A 23,032-nucleotide genomic window follows, 5' to 3' on the forward strand; every position below is an offset into this window, starting at 1 on the left:
ATATCACCAGTTGGTCTCTAGAAGGTACCTGTTGCTAATATTCTTAGGCCAACACATACCTTGGTTTCCACTGGGATGGGTTCCCCTCTGTTGGTTCTGTGTGTGAGGCGTGGCCTGCACAGCTCAACAATTTGCTGCATGAGGTCTCTGTCCACTCTATAGTGCTCCACTATCTCCAGCTCATGTAGCCCCTGGTAGGTTTCCCTGGGCCTGTACACTTTTCTCCGTCTCCTCACTGTGGGTTGTCCAGCAGCATTTCCATTGTCACCACCCTCAGCATGTTGCATATGTCGCCTTATAACAGCAATGGCAGCCCCTAACATTTCTTTGTCTCAGTAAAGCGTTTTCAGTTTTCACTTCTATTAGCTTACTGCAGTGTCTGTTGTGAGAAACATAATGGACTGTTGTTTGCAGAGTTTTAAGTGCTAGGTTTGTACTGCCTGTGTAATTGCCTGATTCTGATTGTTTTCACCTGCTAGCTCTGCTAGTACTCCCTGGTAGCTGCCTACTATTTGTTGTGCTTCCTTTTTCCTTTCTGTTTCCCCAGGGTGGGGGGGGGAGTGCCGTGCACACAAGGGGAAACACGAGCACAGCAGCTAACACACGCGCACACATGCTTACACAGACTAAATCTTGCTTGTTCAGGTTAAAACGAGCGCACACCAGCGCAAACCCGCTTACAACTCTTTAAACAGCTTTATACATGCTTACTCCGGCTTAAACGTGCGCACTCACGCTTACACGCGTGCACTCTGTTTTACTCGGGTTTACACGCGCGCACACGGGTGCATACCCGCTCAGCAAGAAACTTTGGTGTTATCCACGGCATACACCTTCCATTTCTTGCCTTTCCCTAGCCTACCTGTTGACACACCTCTTTCCATGATGTGTGAATGACAGCTGACACATGCCACTCTGCTCCAATGAGCTTCACTTCTTTCATACATACCCCCCTCATGATGTCACCTATCTTCTACTCTGTTGCTCCCCATATCCTACTCCTACACTCCACTGACTGTGCTCATTTGCTTTGTCAACTTGCGATTCACTATCCTAACGCTCATTTACATAGGATTGCCTACTAATGCTTGGTTACATGTCTTAGACTGAGCTTCCCCCCTTAGCAACCTCTACTCAGTGGTCATGTTGTCTTCAGCCTGCCATTCCCTTGCATTGTACATTAACAATTTCAATAAAATCCACATTTGTGGGTTTTAATGTTTAGTATTCTGGGTTTTAGAGTGCACCCTGTATGCGCAGCGCTGCCCTACGCTTAAACATTGGAAATCGGTGAAAAAAAAATATTATTATTTTCATATTGCATCAGGAAACATTTCACATGGCCGTATATTTGGCCATTGGCATGCTTCCTGCACTGGATGCAACCTTTATTTGGATCTGTCACGGCTCCGTTTTGCTATTTGCAGAACGGTACTCAGTTGTCAACTGAGTACATTTCTGCAAATAACACTGCTCTTACTCAGACAGGTTCGGGTTTCCTGAATTGCAAATCTACCTCATTTGCATGCCTTTTGCCTGCAATTGAGGTAATTTGCATATCCCAGGCCTGTCCGTGTAAGAGCCATTTTAGGAGCTCTCTTACACGCCCCTACAGGCTGTTCCTGGATTGCTCGTTGGACATGATGGCTGCATGGAGTCTTACTCTACTCTAAGACTCCGTGCAAGCCTTTGTGAATCCGGCCCTCTGCCTATACAATGTCCACTACAGTGTACCACAATTGGTTGGGATGCTCTGTGTATTGCATGTGTCTGAGGCAGCTGCTCATGTTACTGGAATGTGCATAGTCCCACAGAAAACATGCAGAGCATGCATTATGTGTAGGTGTTTTAGATGTGTATATGGCCTACAACTCGCCTATGACATGCACATGTTATTTGCTATATGAAATGTAGAACACTCACCAGCATGGGTCTGCTGTCTTGCTGTCACACCAGAGGGACCTACAAGGATATGAGACAGTTTGTCAGTGTCAACAACTATGGCCTTGCTGCTGTGAGTTTGTAACTTTACAGTAGTACAACACGGGACAGTCACAGGCATACAGGTTATGTTCCAAATTATCAGTATTGCACAACACCAGGCTCCACATCTGCTAAATACACAGTACACATCTGACGTATGCATGTTCTAACAATCGAGCTAACAGTAGTCTACAAATATGCCATGTTACCTGCACGCTCTGAGTCAACTTGCTGGGTGACTCCGGCCTCCATGATGACACATGTCTGTTGCAGTGGTTGGCCAGGAGCCACCACGCTGAGGAGCAGCTCTTCCACTCTGGTGAGAGGTGGGTGTGATGCTGCACCACCACCTGTGGCAAGCTGTTGTCTGCGGAGATCAGAGGCATGCTGCTGGACATGTCTAATTAAATCACTGCAGTGATGGCGTACCTGCTCATAAGTCTGGTTATGCATGCCTGCATCATTCACCCAACGGACATCTTGCCACAGTGCAGTGTGCCCATGCTGGTCCTGGCTGGTTCTGGAGAACAGCAGGGTGTGATGTTGTAGTACGGCGTCTAGGAGTATTTCCTCCTCTTCAGGGGAATATGCAGGTTTGCGATTGTGAGACATATCCCTGGAAGACAATAAAACAATAATTGTGAGCAAGTCATGTGGCACACTTAACATTCTAAAGTACAGACATCAATGAAATGCCATATTTAGCAACCTATTGGTTGTCAGTAGATACACACTTTTAATACCACATATCAGTGCTCAGCCCACAACTGCCTGACAGTGCCTGGCACATTATATATATTAAACCATGTTCTGCACAGCAACAAAGTGAAACCAGTATGTAAGACTATACAACAGTACATGGCACACTGTATGTGACACAATGCAGCACCTAGCCACAGGAGGTATATATCAAGCTAATGGATGAAGAAAGATGTCATCAATTGCAATGAATGTAAAGTACAGTTACAGTATTACCAGTATACCACAGTAGTCTTTGATGCCAAACCCCTGCCTAACATATGTACACAGTTGATATAGGTGGCATACTGCTGTACTAGACTATACATGTTGCTAGATACACACATATACCCTGTAACACCGACATGATTGAGGGCATGGTACAGGCATAATGACACACACATCAGACATACATACAACACACAAATGTATGCCAACACAGATGAACTTTACCTGTGTACCATACAGTACTGTGTGTCACTACTTACAAAACCTTATGCCTGAGATATGTAATCAGTGAGGACTACAGGGAAGACACATACCAGTGTTTCCAAGCAATGTGAACATACACCATATGTGCTGTTTAGGCCTACAGCTTCAGGTAGTACTACATTTCATATGAGAGTTGGATTTATCGGCAGTACCACTCACTAAGCATACATGTATTGCTTTAGCCTACAATGGGACACCACAGTCAACAACAAGGGACTACGTCACACCGTATGCCATACTACTTTTTCTGCCTAGAAATAGCATACACATCTTTTGCTGGGATCACAGCTAGGACACAAACTACCATGACAGAAACAAATTCACACTAAGCTATCACACCTTTACAGACCTTGCACACATTCACCAACACATTCACCATCACACTCAGTCAACCTCACATAGCAATTATTGCACTAAGTACATGTGTGTGTGTGCTTCATGTCATGGGTAGGTAATACGCTATTGTCCCTAGGGCCTATAGCAGCCTAGCCATACACTACCCTGGCCTTTGACACACATGTTATTTAATTTCACTTGCCCCTGCCAACCGGAGCCACAGAGGTGATTCCCAGGGTGCATTTCCTATCTCCCAAACAATCATCAGGAGTATTTATGACAACTGCTAATGAGGAGCTTTGTTTGCTATTGATAGGTGGTTTGTTCCAGAGTATGGCATGTCTCTGAGTTAGGACTCTATCCCTCCAGCATGTGCTGTTTAGTGAGCTGACAAGGTGTAGGGCCCTAGAGCGTGTATCTGGGAGGGATTGTAATATGTTTACGTGGAGGATGTCCAACAGCTATGGGTGTGACATAGCTCAGTATGTTAGGCAGAGGTCACCTCTGGGTAGGCGCTATGCAACACAGTATAGCTGTGGTTTTGTGAGTCGGTCTGCATAGGGCATCTGTTTGAGGCGAGTATTACTCTTTGTGAGATATGTGTGTGGCCTTTCCAGTTGCTGTAGTTGTCATTGTACTCTCCAATGGGTTTTAAGTGTGATAAGTAGAGGGGAACACTGACCTATATTTCCCTAGATGACACACCTTTTGTGACGGCATGTACCACGTAGACAGAGTACATGACCAGTGTGGCACTGTGATTATCTAAGGGGAGGCTACTGTCCACCTGTGTCCCATGTTCCCTTATCACACCTTCAGTGTTAGGTAGACTACCACCTATGTGGTAGTTAATGGGTACAGTGTTCTGGCAAGAAGGGATGGCACTGCAGTGTCAACACTGAGCTTCAGTCCATACCTTGGTCGCCAGGCACCTGTCACAGTAACAATGCCCCATGTCTGTCTCCCTCTATCTATATATATATCTACATGTCTTCTATAAATATATATATATATATATATATATATATATATATATATATATATATATATATATATATATATATATATATATATATATATATATATATATATATATATATATATATATATATATATATATATATATATATATATATATATATATATATATATACACACACACACACATACATACACCCATACATATAAACATCCATTGCTGTACATATAGATGTACATATAGGCACATATACAGTCCACTATTCATGGTGGGAATATCACTTATGTGACAGTTATGAGATATACATTGATGCAATAGTATTGCACAGTGTTGTGCAGACTGCATTGAAGGTGTCCTCAGCCCATGTAGCTTTGGCAGGCCTCACTGGCTACAACACTGCAAAACTGACAGAGCATACCCACAGCATTTAACCACCACATGTCATATACCAGCACTGCATGCTACTTTCTTTTCCACACAGTACAACCTACATAGAAATATGCACATAACAACCTTGAACAACATATTATATGTACACCCTTCACAAACAGTTGCAGCATGTCCCTTGCCCTATGCACATGTACAGATACATAGAGATACGTACTTCTGCCACATATGGATGATTCACAGTATGTAGAGTACTCTTCATAAACATCTACTACATGCCAGCATATACATATGTGTTACATACCTTTCATTTGTATTGCTGTGTTCCATTTGTTTTTAAAGGAAATGTATTTTTTTTCTTTTCTCTGTCTGTTGCTCCTTCTTTTTCTGTGTTTCTCTGTCTGTCTGTGTCTGTGTCTCTGCCTCTGCCTCTGTCTCTATCTCTCTCTATCTCGCTCTCTCTCTCTCTTGCTGCAATGAGATTATTGCATGTGTAGACAGCAAGTACAGCCTGCTTTTCTAGGTATCTGCACATGTGCATGTGATGTCCTCTGCACCAATCGGAGCTCACCATTTACTAATTGAATGCAGCCTGCTGTGTGGTAATTGCACTACTCACTGTCATAGCAGCCCACTGCTATAAAATGCTAGGTTAGGTAGGCATAGCCCTTTCAGCTTTCCAAAGTGGGGCCCATGATTGTCTGCAGTGGACACCGTTGTGTCAGTCAGAAGGTTGGTATACTTCTTATCTCTGAAGCTAGGGTTGAAGCCAGTGATTTGCATGTTGTACTCAAACCTGAATGTTGCTGCTTCTAGTACACACTTGTCAGTGTAGAATTTTACTCACTCCTCCACATGCTTACACAAGATACATGGGAGTATGTACTTTCTTTTCTAATTAGACAATTAACTGATACTGTGTGGGGTTTGTAAAGTGCTACTGTAACATTATTTCCAGCTAGAATGGCTGGTTCTCATTTCACAGTCATGTCATGCAATTCCACAACTGCTGGTAAAGATCCACAGAACAAGATTTGTGTTATGACATTCCTATTTTCCCTTTACATTCACTCATTGTAATGTATGATATATTTATTACAACACCAACATGTTGTAAATCTACTCTGGCCTAGTGGTATTACATGCAGTCTACTGTGTCCGGGGTTCGAGACAGACAGAGGTGTTCTATTTTGCTGCTCAGCAGAACAAGGGCCCTGCCATGCAGAGTGACTAAGGCACTTTTAAGCAGTTGTAAGTGGGTTTGTGCGGGTTTGCTCGATGCTTAGCGATGCTTAGCTAAGCGCACACATGTGCACACTCGCTCAAACCTGATAACTTCTGCTTAAAAGTGCTTACTCCCGCTAACCCAGTGCTAATTTCTTTGAAAGAAAAGAAAAAGGGGAGATAGGAAAGTGGTGAAAAAGGGGTCACAAAGAGGGAAAGACAGTAGGGAAACAAGCTCAGGATGTGCAGGATGGTTGTAGAGAAGGTCCATGGCTGCCCCTTTCTTTACCAGCAACAGCTGTGCATATGCAATAAATTTGGAGTGAAATTTGAAACCTTCCACCCCTGAGAGAGGGGTGAGGACAACAAAGTCTGTTGTACTGCCAATTATAATTATCCGTTTACATGTCCGGCGGACATGTGTGCGAAATGGGCAGCTATGTATGGGGCATAATTTTTTTGGGGGAACAGATTGCCCTTTTTTTTTTTTTCAGGGGAGAGTGGAAAGTGAGGTAGAGGAAGTAGGTATATTTGGGGAGGTAGGTTGGGGAGGTAAACAGACAAGACAAACAAGATGCATACAGGGGCGGAGTATGACACATGGGGTGGGTGAACACAATTGACGGGGACGGATGTTTGGAAATCGCAAGCCCATGAGCCCACAGATGGTAACAGTGGAACTGAGATCCCCACCCATGGGCAGTCACCACTGCACCTTCACAGCCCCGAGGGTGGCTGTGCTGGGGGCTGTGTAGGAGGGGCAGGCTCACCAGTGAGTTGCACCACTCTCACCTTGATCTGGCGTAGGGGATCAGCGACTGATTGCTGGATCTCCCTATGCACCACAGCCCGGACCCTTCGAAGGGTGACAGGTGGCCCTTCTCTGCCCACGCTTGCACGGGGAGGATGAGCCCCATCCCCTGCAGTGCTTCCACCCAAAGGTGGCACAGGACCAATGGAGGAGGGGAGCCCGGGCTGGGCACCGGACCTGCTGGTGCCAGGTGCAATCGCCAGCTGAGGAGGGACAGGTGGGTCCGCTGGGACTGGCCTTCCCATACGTTCTGTGATTAGGTGTGTTTAATTACAACATAAACACCAGCATTCCAAATTAGTTGTAACAGCATGCAGTAATATTCCCATTAACCCAACACACCAAGGTTCCAACAGTTGAACAGCAAGCATAATGCATGCATATATTGAACGACAGTGGACATTCCAACAGCATGCAGGGATGTTTGGTGGCAACAGGCCACCAAGATTGTGGTGTTCGAACAGGGCATATGCATCAAAGTAAATGCAGATATTTATATAACAATAGGACATATGTCCCAACAAATGTTTTGAGATTAGACATACCCATTTAGGTGTGGAATTGCATTGTTTATGCACATACAGTAGGGTGTAGAAAGAAACCTCAATTAACATCTTATAAGTACTTTTAGTCTACACTACATTCCTATTGACTGCGGGTGTATATCCCCTACATGTATTATTACATTTGGCAACATGCATTAGGTTGTGTAATGGGTTTGGCTAGTTCGTTATATACCTGGCCTATATCTGACATACTAACTGTCTAAGATGCAGATGTTACTGCTACATAGTTATTTATTTTTTTATATTTCTATATCTACATTTCTGGATGTGTTCACGTGACATTTTCAGTTAAATTTCTACAGAACCCTACATTTCGTGTAGCACACTCACATTTCCGGGGAGCACATTAACAAGCTACTCGTGTGCCAGATTTACTTATGCATGCCAGCCATTAACTGACTGTTGAGGACTGTATATATTCTTCACAGCTACTGGCACTTCCATCATCCACTTTATATGGGACTGCCCAACTGTGGGTTGACAGCACTTATTGCAACAGTACTATTTGTATAATGCAAGGGTACAACAACATTTCAAAGTAAGTGACACAGACACACTCCAAGTATTATACCTTTATTAATTACATTACACACTTTTCTACAGGCTCTCTCTTTTATTTGATATTACAGTGCATATGGAAGACATATTCAAGACATATTATTCCTTTATTAATAGGTTACAACACTCTTTTTCAGGCTCACTCACTTATTTTATATGACAGTACATGTAGAGATATTATTCCGGACTTATTTTACCTTTCTTAATGGGTTACTACACTCTTTTTCTGGCTCTCTGACTTATTTTATATAACAGTACATGCAGAGGAATTATTCAGGGCATTTTATGGCTGTATTATTGGGCTACAACACTTTCTTTCAGGCTCTCTCACCTATTTTATATAACAATACATGCAGAATAATTACTAACCTGCCTGGTGGTGCAGCCTTAGCAGCCTATCTGCATAGGCTTGCTGATTCTCAGCATGGACACCTGCAGCTGTGAAGTAAATTAAGGGATATTGAGACATACCTATCCATTATATAGACTAAATTAGCATGTCTTACATACTGCATTCCATGGCTACCTACTCAGTAATGGGGCATCTTGCATCCCACGGGCCTCCTGTATCCATCGGTTCAGTAGGTCCTGCTTCCATCTCTTCAGGTCTGCATGGTCGTGACGGACCTGCTCACCAGTCCGAGGAACGCTTGAGGCACTGCTGAGATCATGAGCTAACCGGTTCCAAGCCTCTGCCTTGTACTCCATCCCTTGGAAGTGGCTCTGCAGGAGTTTTGTCTCATGACAGTGGACAAGGAGCCAAACCATGTATTTTGACTCCTCGATGCCCCAGCGTTATGCTCGACAGCGTGTACCCTCTCCAGCACCAGCCATTCTAACTGCAGATGGGAGCTACAATCAGTTATGGTGAGTATTCCCGCCTATGGGGCTTAAATATGCCACATTTCCCGCACTTTTTTGTGATTGGCCATTTTTGAAAATTCTCGGCTGACTGCAGACCTGCTTAGCAATGGTTAATCTACCATTTATAAGTATATGTATGTTAACAGTGGCTATTTATCCTAAGCTGTCATGGCTTAGTGGTTCAGTACTTTGATTATGGTGCACAGTGTCCCGTGTTCGAACCTTGTCATTGCTTTTTATTTTACTACTGTCCAGACAGGCTAGGGGGTGTGGCTGTGTTTAGGCAACTTTGCTCTACGTTGCTCCACGTTGCCCGACGGTGCGCTAGTTGGCGCGGCGCGCACCTCTGCACTAACCGATTGCACTGGGTAAAGCGCTATTTAGCTATGGGCAACTATATTACACTGGTTAAGCGCTATTTAACTATGGGCAAATATATTGCACTGGGTAAAGCGCTATTTAGCTATGGGCAACCAGATTGCGCTGGGTAATGCGCTGCTTAACTACGGGCAATTATATGTCAGGATCCTTTATAAATATACATTCTGTTCACTGATACATAGGCCATTTCAATGCTTTTTATTAAAAGTTTATTCATATATGTCAGGAATTATTTCATATACTAATTTAAAACATAAAATAGAAAGGAGAGTGGTGGGACTCGAACAGTGAATGCCTCCTCTTTGTGTGAAGGCTTTACCACTACGCGATTGCTATTTGGCTTAATTTGCATATACATTCCTTATTATGCTCTTCAATGTCTACATTGCTAACTGCAGCTAATCAATGGGCACACCCGCGCAAACACGCACAAATACGGGCAGCTATATTGAGAATTAGAAAAAAAAATTTAAAGTTTTACTTTTTATAACTGTACTGGGGGTATACAATGTGAGGGAGTGTAGTGTTGGGTACATAGACATTTGAGCAGGCTCGCTCATGTGTGTTGACATTTCACAATTCAGACACTTGCAGCGGTGTGGACCTTTGGTCTGCTCGGCAGTCAGACATGCCTCCTGCCTTCCTGCATGGTCCGTGTTAGACTTGGAGTGGAGTCAGCGTGCCCTCATGAATATGCATGGCATGCTGATGTCATACCATTCAACTGCAGTTTCCGAGTAAGACTTATTTAGTCTTACACGGAGGATTCATGAATACGGGGAGTTTGTTTTATCTGGAATAAATGTACAACATTGTTCTCATATTATGGCACATGTACCACCCTGCGATGCTAGTATGTAATCTAACACCATTCGATTTTGTAAAACCATAGTTCGTATGGCTGTCATTTTGACAGTAATATCTGAGATTGCACTGAAAGTTGCATTTGCTAATACTTCAACCAATATAGATAGTTTTCTTAACTCTCAAATGGCTTTTATTGCTGCATACCATGGGGATATACCTGCTCCAGAAATTAAATCATCTCCTAGATCCATATCTTTTAATTTTAAATCATCACGATTTTGGTGGTAAATATGTGATGTTTCTAATGTGTTTACTGAATTTTCTGGATTTTCAATTACAGGTAAAATAACTCTTTTCTTTTTTGCATTTCTAATGCTTCCCTTTGGTAACTCTTTTACATGATGCATTGCTGGTACGATTAACCCTATATAGTAGATGCCATCCCTTCCTTTTGGTAACCATTTATAAGCATATTTACCACAAATGTAATATAACCAATCTGACAAGACAACACTGCTATTTACTATACTGCCATTTATTTGTCCCATAGTAGGAGTTTTATTGTGTACAACCATAACATTTTTATCTGTTTTACTTCACCAACATGTAACATTGGTTTTGCACTTATTTTTATTGTTCTATGAAAAATTAAATACCGCTGTGTCACTTAATATTAACTGACCCTTAGCTGGGATTAGAATAGGAAAACATGAAAAAATACCCCACATACTGGTATGTGGTTATGAAAGTTTATCATTTCAGTTGTTTGAATACTATTACTATTACCCACTGGGGTGGTTCCATTTTGTTGAAAACATGTAATTCCCTGTACTACAGTAGATAACTGTACTCTTGCTTTATGTGACTGTAGATTTATAATTTGGTATCATGTCTCATTTATTAATACCCACCAACTATTAACAGTATTGAGTGGAACAGGCACCAAAGGCATAACCCCTGTTATTTTAAATATTAAAGTACATACCCAGCAATTAGAAAAATTCATACTTTTTGCATGCCAACATTGTCTTGTCAAAAATGTATTAAAAGATGGTGACCAGTCCTGCTCATTTTCCACATCTCTTTACTCTGTCTCTTGTGTAACTTTACACTTTGATTAACAGGATGTAAGTACAATTTAATGCTAAGTAATACAATAATAGTTAGTATGATAGCTATTATCAATTAAAAAAACATCCGTTAAATAGAAATTCCATTACTGAATCATTTTGCCTTTGGTCATCAGAAACTGGATTTCCAAAAGGATGCACTTTAAATCATACCAATTTCATTATGTTTTCTCTGTGGGAAACCTACAAGAAAATACAATTAATCAGATTTACATTGCTCACTAGTTTTAATTTCTCTTAACTGATCTTTATGCACCAACATTGTTTTGTTTTTCTTTTTTCCTTTGATTTTATACACTAATCGTCCAATTTGTTCCACTACTTCAAAAGGGCCTTTCCAGTTGCTATCCCATGGACCTTCCATTTGGAACATTTATACCAATACTTTTGTTCCACAGGGAAGGTTTTCTTCAGGTGGGAAAATTGGCTCCTTTCTCCATAGATGGAATGCTTGCTCTCTTGAATTGTAATCACATATTTCTGAAAGCCTTTTTAACCATTGCCTGAGCTTACTGATTTCTAACATATGCCTATCATTAGGTATATCTGGATCAAATGGTAGTTCTATGGGCATTTTACAACCTGTCATTATTTTATATGGTGAAATACCCGTTTTGCTATTTGGTGTTGCCCGAATACCCATTGAACTTCCAGACAAATGCTGTACAAATGCTGTACCGAAGTATTGCCTTTTTCCAAGTATGCCTTTTTTAGATGTTCTTTTAACGTACAATTCATGCGCTCTACTATGCCATTGTATTGTGGATGGCATGGTACATGAAATCTTTGCTGTATGCTCAACAAATTACACATTTGCTTAATGAGATTACTAACAAACTGTGGACCATTATCTGATTCTGTGAATTGTGGCCATCTGCAATGACAGAAAATATTTTTCCATAAGGCTTCTGTTGTTGCCTTAGCTGTCATGGTTTTGGTAGGAATTGCTTCTACTCATTTTGAAAAGATGTTCACTACTACTAGTAGGTATCTGTAACATTCCTTTGTTGTTACCAGAGGACCTGCATAATCTATCTGGACTGCATACCATGGCTCATCCATTGGCTGTACCCGATGTAACTGAGGCTTTTTGCTTTTAGCATTTACCTGCAAACAGATTACACATTCTTCTACAATCAGCCTACAGACCTTTTTTAAATTTGAGTTCCAATATTTTTTTTTACAACCGCCCATAGCTTATCAGCTCCTACATATCCCAGTATTTGGTGATTTAATTTGACCAACTGACTTGCTAACTGATATGGCACATAAGGCAACTGTAACCATTTTGTAGTGGGATATACATAATATTCCTTTGGCAGTACTCCTGCAGTCATGCATTGGTCTGTTTCTTCTTTTAAACCTTGATTTCTTTGAATATTTATAACATCTTCCTTAATTGATTGTTGGTCTAGCTCTTTTAGGCTACTGACTTCTGTTTTTAAGGCACTAACGTCTGTATCAATGTACGCATACCCTGAAAGTTTTTCCCAACTTTGTGCTGCTTGTTTTGCCAATGAGTCAGCCAAGGCATTTAACCTGAAAGCTTCACTTGTTGATTTTTGGTGTGCTTTTACTTTTAAAATGCTGTACTGTCCATGTTGATTTAACATTGTTATTACTTTATGCATGTCTTTTAATACTTCATGGCATAATGGTTTGTCTACACTGTCTACAAATCCTTGCCTTATCCAGGTGTCCATATGCAGTCTTAAAGAATGTACTACATAAGCACTGTCTGAGAAAATGTTAACAGGACTATAATACTATAGCATGTACAGTACTGCCTCCAATTCAGCTGTTTGAGCTGACATATGTCCTGGTAAATTGATTAGTGTGGGAGAACCCATCTGTGGATTTTTATGGAACTAAAGCAAATCTTGTCCAGTATTTTCCTTTGTCTCAATACCATGCTCCAGCTACAAAAAGGGATGGTTTAAAGTGGTCAAAATCAGATGCCAGAAATTGTATGTCTAGTGACATTATTTTTCTAGGCAGTTATGCTGTTTTCCTTCATATCCCATGTGATTTGGCAAATAATATGTGTCCCCTGTCTGAACTGTGACAGTTATCATTCTGAACAATGCCATCCATTTTGCAAAGACTGCCTAATTAATACCATCTGTGATTTTGTTCATTTCAGAATTATCTACTCAAACATTTACTGCTTGATGTGGCGTTTGTACTATAATACTGGAAAATACAGTCAGGTACTCAGTTTGCTTGATACTCCAGTAAATGGCCAAAAACTGCTGTATGCAAGGGTGGTAGCCCAAATTCCACTACTGTCACCTACTACAGAAAGTAACTGGATGTAATGTTTTTGCCATTCTGTTTTTGCCACCATGTGGCCATTCTTTTAATAGCACCACAGATAATGGGCAGGATTCACGAAGCCTCCGTGTAAGAGTTACAAGGCTTACATGGAGGCTGCAGTTAAACGGTGTGATGTCAGCATGTCATGCATATGCATGAGGGCATGCTGAATCACACCTAAGGCTTACACGGTCCGTGGAAGACAGTAGGGGGCGTGTCCGTAGGCCGAGTCCTGCAAGCGGACATGCCCCCAGAAGAGTAAACGTGCCTAAAGTAAACCCCCACGACAGAGTACATGGAAATGTGAATAAACACAACACAACACATGCCCCCACAGACTATGAACATAAAATTATATAAATGAACATGTTATATTTTTTTTAAATTGTGAAGATGTTTGCCCGTGAGTGCGCTCGTTTGCACGGGCATGCCAGTCGCTTAGCCACAGTTAGCAGACAGTGGAAAAGCATATAAGAACTAACTATGCAAAGTAAGCCAAAAAGCAATAGCGTAGCGGTAGAGACATTGGCTGAAGAGCAGGCAGTCATGGTTCGAGCCCCCACAACATCATTTTTTTTTTTTTAGTGAAATAAGCACGAAACAAGTCCCTTACATATATGTACACATATAAAATTATATTTTATGTAAAATGTAATGAAATAGGCCATTTATTTTGAAGAAATGTGAGATAACAAAATAATAAAAGATGCCAGATGTGCCTATAGCTGAGCTACAGTTTAACAAGTTGAGTGCATCTGCCCGTAGGTGAGCAGTGGTTTAACAGGTGCAAAATGAGTGCCTGTAGGTGAGCAGTGGTTCAACAGGTGCAAAATGAGTGCCTGTAGGTGAGCAGTGGTTTAACATGCTGAAACTGTGTGCTCCTAGCTGAGCTGAGCATAATATGCATGCTTACAGCCAAATGAAGCGCAAACCTTGTAACCCGTTTGCACGGAGCTGCGCACCGCACCAACAAGCTAACCAACGGGCAATGTTGAGCAAGCTGTAACAAAACTGCCTTTACACAGACACACCTCCTAGCCTGTCTAGACAGTCATAAAATATAAAAAGCAGTGGCTAGGTTCGAACCCAGGCTACCATGCACCATAGTCAAGATACTGAACCACTAAGCCATGACAGCTGTACTTAGAAATGCAGTAACAGCAAATATATAGGAATGAATAGAAAGACGAGCATGACAAAGCAGGTTTTGTGAAGCTGATACAATTCCAAAATGGCCAATCACAGATAAGTGTGGGAAAAACAGCATATATAAGCCCCATATGCGGGAATACACAGCATAACTGATTGTAGAACTAACTTGCAGCCAGAATTTCAGGAGTAGGTGAGGGTAGTTGCTTCCAAGCACAGAGGTGGGGCATTGAGGAGTCCAGATATATGGTTTGGCTCCTTGTCCACAATCATGAGGCCCAACTCATGAAGGGCCAGGTCCTGTGGGGAGCATATAGGGCTGAGGCGTGGGACCGGTTGGCTCATGATCTTACCAGTGCCACAGGGATTCCAAGGACTGGTGAGCAGGTCCGTCACCACCATGCGGACCTGAAGAGACGCAAGCAGGACCAACTGAACCTTTGGAACCAAGAGGCCCGGCAAATGCCCAACGCCCCACTACTAAGTTACATCTAATTATGTATGTAAGAAATTAACCTAGCTGATATTATGGAGATGTGTATTCCAATATTACTTTATTTATATTACAGCTGCAGGTGTAAGTTCTGCGAACCGCAGAGCCTATGGCGATAGGCTGGTGCGGTTGCGCCACCAGGCAGGTCAGTAATCCTCTCCCTGTAACTGTAAATAAATATAAACGTATGACAGTTAGCAAAAGAGTGCAGTGTAGTCACTAAGTAATAAAATGTGCAAGTAACAGTGTAAGAGTGTTTGCAAGTATTGCTTGATTACAAAAGTGTGTTGCAGTCTGTAATCCAAACAGAAAAATGAAAATGTCTGAAATAAAGTCTGAAATAAAGATGCCCCACCTGTAATATAATAGTACACAACCTGCAGCAGGCTGAAAAGTACAGCTGCAGAAGATGAGCAAAACACATGTGCGAAATATATCCCTGTTGAAATACTGAAACATGACAGAAGTGAGACTGTTGGAAAGGATTGTAATAACTACAGGTAAAACATGTCAATAAAGCCTAGAAGTAAGTACCATCCTGAATTGTAAAAATAAAACAAGTGAGAGAGTGTGAGAAAGAGTTACGAATCCACCAATAAAGTAGTAATAACTCCTGAATAAAGTATACTTCAGTCAGTACAGAATGAAATGAATGTGACAAGCAGAACCAAACTGCAAAATGTGTTCAAAATGTTCCTGCAGCTGGAATGTGTATCCCAAAATCTGGATATGTTGCTCTCAGTCTGCATTATGCAGATAGTATGATTGTCTGAAATACCAAACATCCACAGTTGTCTATAGCTATATAAAGCAAATGTAGCAGGATGATGTAGCTGAACAGAGCCAGATATGAACGTGTATGAATAAAAATGAAAATGTATATTGATGTAGCAGTAACATTCCTATCACCAACTTGAAGTAGTTATCACATAGGAAACTGTAGGTAGAACTGTATTGTGTATATATCTTCAGCTATTAGAAATGTACAGCATATGTATTGGTATTTTAAGGTGTTAATTATATTTTCTTCACCCTACCCTATAACCACATATAATCCATTCCACATGAAATTGGTATGTGCAATCACAATTAACACCCCTGGACATTTGTCCTGTTGGGTCATACATATTTGCATGTACGTTGATGCATCTGCCCTGTTCATACATCCAAACCTGATGGCCTGTTGCCATCAGTCAACCCTGCATGTTGTTGGACTGTGCATTGCTGTTCAAATTATGCATGTGTTATGCTCGCTGTTCAATGGTGTGAATATCTGGGTGTTTGGTTAATGGGAATACTAATGCATGCTGTTACAAATAATTGCGAATGGTATTGTATGTTACTAACCCAAACTGTCATGACATAATGTAAAACATAGGACGACAGGGAAGGCGGGTTCCAGCGGACCCACCTCTCCCACCTCAGCTGGCGAGTGCTCCTGGCAGTAGTGCCCAGTCAGGACCCTCCTCTGGTGGCCCTGTGCCACCTGCCCCCCTCTGCAAATGTGGTCGGAGGAGAACCACCACTCACCCTCCGTAGCATCCGGACTGTGGTGCGTAGGGAGATCCAGGAAGCTGTTCTTGGGCCCCTACACCAGCTTGAGGTGCAGGTGGCACAACTAACGGGCATGCCTGCTGCCCGGCCTACACAGCCCCCAGCACAGCCCCATCCTGGGCAGTGAAAGCACAGTGGCAACTGCCCATGGGTGGGGATATCAGTTCCACTGTTGCCATCTGTGGGCTCATGGGCTCTGGATATCCAAACATCCGTCCCCGTCAATTGTGTAACCCCCCCACATGTGTCATACACCGCCCCTGTATGCATCTTGTTTGTCTTGTCTGTTGACCTACCCAACCTACCTCCCCAGCTATACCGACTTCCTTTACCTGACATAACACTCTCACCTGAAAAAAAAAAAAAGGGCACTCTGTACCCACAAAAAAATTACGCCCCATACATAGCTGCCCACTTCGCACACATGTCTGCTGGACATGGAAACTATCAATTACAATTGGCTGTACAAATATTATTGTTGTCCTTACACCTCTCTCAGGGGTGGAAGGTTTCAAATCTCACACCAAATTACAAACATATGCACAGCTGTTGCTGATGAAGAAATGGGCAGCTATGGGCCTTACCTACATCCCTCCTGCAAAACCCAAGCTTGTTTCCCTACTGTCTTACCCTCTTTGTGACCCCTTTTTCACCACTTTTCTGTCTCCCCATTTTCATTTCTTTCAAAGAAAATAGCACGGGTGTGCGCACGAGTAAGCACTTTTAAGCGGTTGTAAGCTGGTGTGCGCAGAGCTGAATGCCAGTGCGCATGCGTGAGCTCCGCACAAACCAGCGCTAACCCGGTTACAACTGCTTAAAAGTGCCTTAGTCACTCTGAATGACAGGTCCTGTAGTCTGCTCAAAATCAAAATAAAATCCCACTGTCAGTCCCGAACCCAGGAAACAGTAGTCTGCATGACTTACCACTAAGCCATGACTGTTATATAAGAACATTGTGCTACAATAAATATATCATGTAATAGTAGGAATGAATGTAAAGGGAATATAGGATGTGTAGTACACAAAGCATGTCATGTATAATCACCGGCAAATCTAGTGGATTTCTATAATAGTAGTGTGTGAACAGAAACAGCCATGCTAGTTGGTAGCTAGTAGGTAATAATGTCACTGTAGCACCTTGCAAGCCACACACATACTCACAGCAGGGTAATCACTGCCCATACCCCACAACCTGTTACAGGAACACATTCGGACCAAGTAATAAAATATGTGGAGCAAAGGGCCAAAACCAGGGACACATTACAAATAATGTTACAACAAACCTAGACAGTTCAGAGAGTAACAGGTTCTGCATTTTGTTGGATGTTTGGAAGGGTATGAAGTCTGAAACTTAAATGTTTGTCACTATATTCTGACTTGAGCCCAGAGTGATTTGCCAGAAAGAGCTGTGCATGAGATATTGACCAAAATATGAGGCAGAAATGTGGACAACCTGCAAATATTTGTACACTTGAGAGGTCTGACACTGCCATATTTGAATAGTTCAGAGCCTAGACATAGCAACAGTGACTGAGTTACAGGGATGCCCCACAGACTCCATGTGAAATGTACAAACAGTAGGCAGAAAGGTGTTACAACACATGCAATGGTAACTATGAAGTCCTGAAAGTATGCACCACTTGCACGGCAGAAATAGTGTAGTAATACATATGCTCATGCTATCCCACAGTCACAACTGCAGAATACCAGACAATTTAATGGGTGTACCCCACTGATATGTACCATTCCATGAGGCAGATAACAGATGCACCTGAGAGTCTCTGGGGCCTGCTCAGCAGCATACTCAAATACCCTAATAGATGTCAAGGCCCACACCATGGCCAGACCACACTGCATGCTGTAACACCCTAGCAGATATAGCAAGCATTCCAAGGTGTGAGTGTACATGGAAAATAGGAAAGCCACAGCAGCACACTACAGTCAGGACACCTAGCAGGCATACAATTAGTGACTGTAAAGGGCAAATATTGAAGCCATAGCAACAAAGTGCAAGAGCCACTGCTATATACCAGTTATACCACATGTCCCACAGGAAAGCACACACACACACACACACACACATTAACAGTAGTAGTAGTAGTCTTAGGTGTCAGTGTACATACACAGTTAGTACAGGAAACTGGAGAAATGAATGGAGAAATGTTAATCCACAACACAGCCGGAAATATGAGAGAGATACCAACCTTTACACTCACAGAACAGTGTCCACAGCATACCAGCATGGTCCCTGCCCTTAAAATCTGAAAGGGCTACGCCTATCTCACATACCTTTTTATAGCACTGTTCTGAAATCACAGTGAGAACTGCAATCAGTACACAACTGGCTGCATGCAATTAGCAAATGCTGGCTAACAATTGGTGCAGAGGCCATCACATGGACATATGCAGATACCTACAAAAGCATGCTGTACTCCCAGTCCACATATGCAAGACTTTCATTGCACCCTGAGGAGGTAATGAGAGACAGAGAGAGAGAGAGAGAGAGAGACAGAGAAAAACAAAATTAAACATACACAAACAAAACTGGTCTGCAACAGCCACCTGAAAGCTGACAACTGGCAAGTGGAGCAGCAGGACACAAAACCAGATGGCAACACAAGCAGCTGTGACAAACACAGGTAATGTAAAGTAATACTATAAAAGTCTACATACTGTGAACCCTCCATATGTGTCATTGGTCTGTATCCATATGTATATGAAGATGTGCAAAGGGCAGGGGACATACAGCAACTATCAGTGAAGGCTGTACATACATTTGTATGTGAGAGCATCTATGTGCACATATCAATGTAGGTTGAATGTAGGTTGTAGTGCAATGTACAAAGTAGGTTTCACAGTTATGTATGTTTAGCAGTATGTTAGTGTGTGTATACAGTATGTTAAACAAACATGTTAATATATCAATCTATCATATCGATATGTATGTATGTCAAAATATGTAAGTATGTATATATATATATATATATATATATATATATATATATATATATATATATATTTAGATATATAATATGCATATATGTATACATACATAGAGAGAGATGTAGGAATACATAGACAGATGTAGATAGATAGAATATGTACAAACATATATATGTAATACACACATACAGATATAGATATATGTAGATACATATACATAGACAGACAGATCTGACTATCTACAGGTATGACTGTATATGACGATAATAGGACATATGAGCAGGTACGACATCACTGCAGTGATTTAATCAGAAATGTACGTCAGCATGCGTTGGATATCCACAGGCAACAGGTCGCCACAGGTGGTGGGGTGGCTACACATCCCCCACTCACCAGACTGGAGGGACTACTCATGAGTGTAGTGGCTCCAGCCCATGAACAACAACAGCAGCAGACATGCATTATGATGGAGGCAGGAGCCACGCAGCAGCAAGACTATGAGCGTGCAGGTAATATGCCATATGTATAGTTGACTGTTGTGTACACTGGTAGTTAATGCATGTGTGAGGTGTGTCCTTGGTTTGTAGCTGTCATCATAGTATTTAATGTGCAAGTGTGATATACTCAATATCAGCAGCTGACCTGTGAAAGGCGACTGTTGTACTACTGACCTGTATCATACTCAGTAACAATGGCACAGTTGTGCCCACTGACATTAGTTTCCTCACTTCTGCAGGTCCCTCCGGTGTAACAGCAATGCAGCCTATCCATGCTGGTGAGTGTGTATTAACAATACCTTTAATAGTCTTGATAGTAATAGTAATATTAGGCTCACTAAGTAGTGCTCTGTGTATGCATGCAGGTGTGTCTGTGTCTGTGTGTTGATATCTCGCATACTGAGTAGTGTACAACTGTGTGCAACTGTGTGCAACTGTGTGCATGTGTGCATGTGTACATGTGCACGTGTGCATGTGTGCATGTGTGCATCTGTGCACCTGTCCATGTGTGCATGAGTGCATGTGTGCACGCGTGCATGTGTGCACCTGTGCATGTGTGCACCTGTGCATGTGTGCATGTGTGCATGTGTGCATGTGTGGACCTGTGCATGTGTGGATGTGTGCATCACTGCTAATATTGTGTAGACATTGTAAACTGTGTTTCCTGTTTCCCTCCCACAGGTTCTGGTGCTGCTCTGGTGTCATGCAGCAGGGAACCTGAATCAGGTGCCATGGGTACTGATAATGATGACATCTGTGTAATGGCACAGGAAGGTATGCCAGGGTCCATCATTGGTCAGCCAATTGACAGTACACAGCTGTCAACCCCATCAATGCGCACAGTTATCCTGCCAATACACATCTTTGTCACCAATGTCCCTAGGTGATGGACAGCATTCAGTGGGCATTGACCAGGGTAATGTGGTATCTGTGGCACATGCGTCCCCACACAGCAGCCATGGGCATGGCCCTGAGAAGGTACCACACAGACAGATGTCCAAGGGTTCTCGTGGGAGCATCCGTGGGCGTACTGCCCCTGTCAGACGTGCCCACAGAGGTCTTACAACCTCAGCTATGTTTTGGGCTGTCATGCAGGCACAGTCACATATGGAATGGTACACCAGAAAGGGTTTGAGGGAGCTGACAGCAAGTCACACAGACATGACTGACAGTATGCGTGACATTGTGGCTGCCATCCGTAATTTCACCGATGTCATAGACAGACGTTGTGGGGACATATTAGACCGGTTCCACAACTACATGCCTATGAGCCAAGGCGATGGTGGATGGTTGAGGCATTGACGTGGGCGTATGCCAGCAACAGCAGCAGCTGGCAGTCATCGCAGATGACAACAGGGCCGCTGCCACCCCCATAGTGCCAGCAGCAGCCCCAGCAATGCTGGGTCTGTGCTGTCATCAGACTGCCCCAGGAGACCATGTGCACGTGGCTCTGGCCAGGCCCAAGAGGGATCTGTGTCCAGTCAATGAACACCTGCTTCTGATGACAGTAGCCAGTCTGGGTTGGTACTGGATACGGTCCGTTGCACCCCTGCAAGTCACAGGTGCCGTGTCCGTGGCCACAGACACTGATCTGTATGACCTGGCAGGTACAGTCTGTGGCTGTCTACAAACACCAGTATATGGCAGCCATGAGGTGGAACTGTGTGCATCCATACACACATGCGAATTGACAACACCTAGGGCTACCGCATACATGCACACACTGCATCAACATTGCCCCACCTTGTACTGCTGTCCCTCACCAACACACATACACATACATGTCAATTGGTGGTATCGGTGGCTGACTCAGGCATACCAAGTTCACCCCCTGTGCATATGATGAAACTGTGCCACCTCCTGCAATCTGTAACATCAGTGCAGGTACAGGTTAACATGTTGCTCATGCACAGGGTGACTACATCGACGTGTAGTAATAGTATCATGTTGTTAACAGTACTGTGTGCTGATATAATTGTGGGTATATCACAGCATGCCTGATGCAGTAAGGGTATGATTGTCATGTACTGTTGTCTACACCCATGATAAGTACCATAGTGTATCATCTGCACACGTTGGCATACTGGTGGTAAGGATGTCAACAGAAGGCTACATACATAGGTAGCACAGGGGATAAGGTAATGAAAGTATTAATATGCAATGAAGGACATATAAACTGCAAGTGGCATGTTGCCCACACTGGACTCTGCAATGTGGATGTTTGAGGATGTTGATATGTGTGCAGTACTACACGACTGGTACAGGACACATAGGAGCACCCTAACACTGCAAGCTCACATCTCATACCATGCTAGACAGCCCCAACACACAAAACTAACTGTCACAGGAGGGAGAGTCCCCATACATGTCAGGGATACTGTGGTGGCAGGCCAGGTAGCATACATCCTACTAAGTATGGAACCACTGAGTGAAGGCTCAGTGTCTGTTATTTGATGTGTATTACTGCAGGAATGAGCACATGGGTTTCCATACAGTTATTGTACATCCTGATGGTACATGGTCTGTACACTTGTGTGCACTGAGATTGGACCTTAGCCATCTGACCTGTGTATTTCCATGTACATGTGCATAGTGCCTGCATATTTGCAGTGTTACCTACTGGAAGTGGTACAGCTTGTTTGTTGTACAATGGACTACATGCAGCCCTGCTTACTGTAGCTTTGTTTGCATGCATGTTTGCTTGCAGTTACCCTGGAATACTGATCCCACCTGCAATGCAGAGTTACAAAGCTTCTGTGGACTCCTAGTGACATCTGCATAGCTTACTATATGTATGTCCATGTCTCACTTGACAGAACATCAC

Source organism: Protopterus annectens, chromosome 5.part0, assembly GCF_019279795.1.
Source record: "Protopterus annectens isolate FY-2018-M chromosome 5.part0, PAN1.0, whole genome shotgun sequence".
Taxonomy (NCBI): domain Eukaryota; kingdom Metazoa; phylum Chordata; order Ceratodontiformes; family Protopteridae; genus Protopterus; species Protopterus annectens.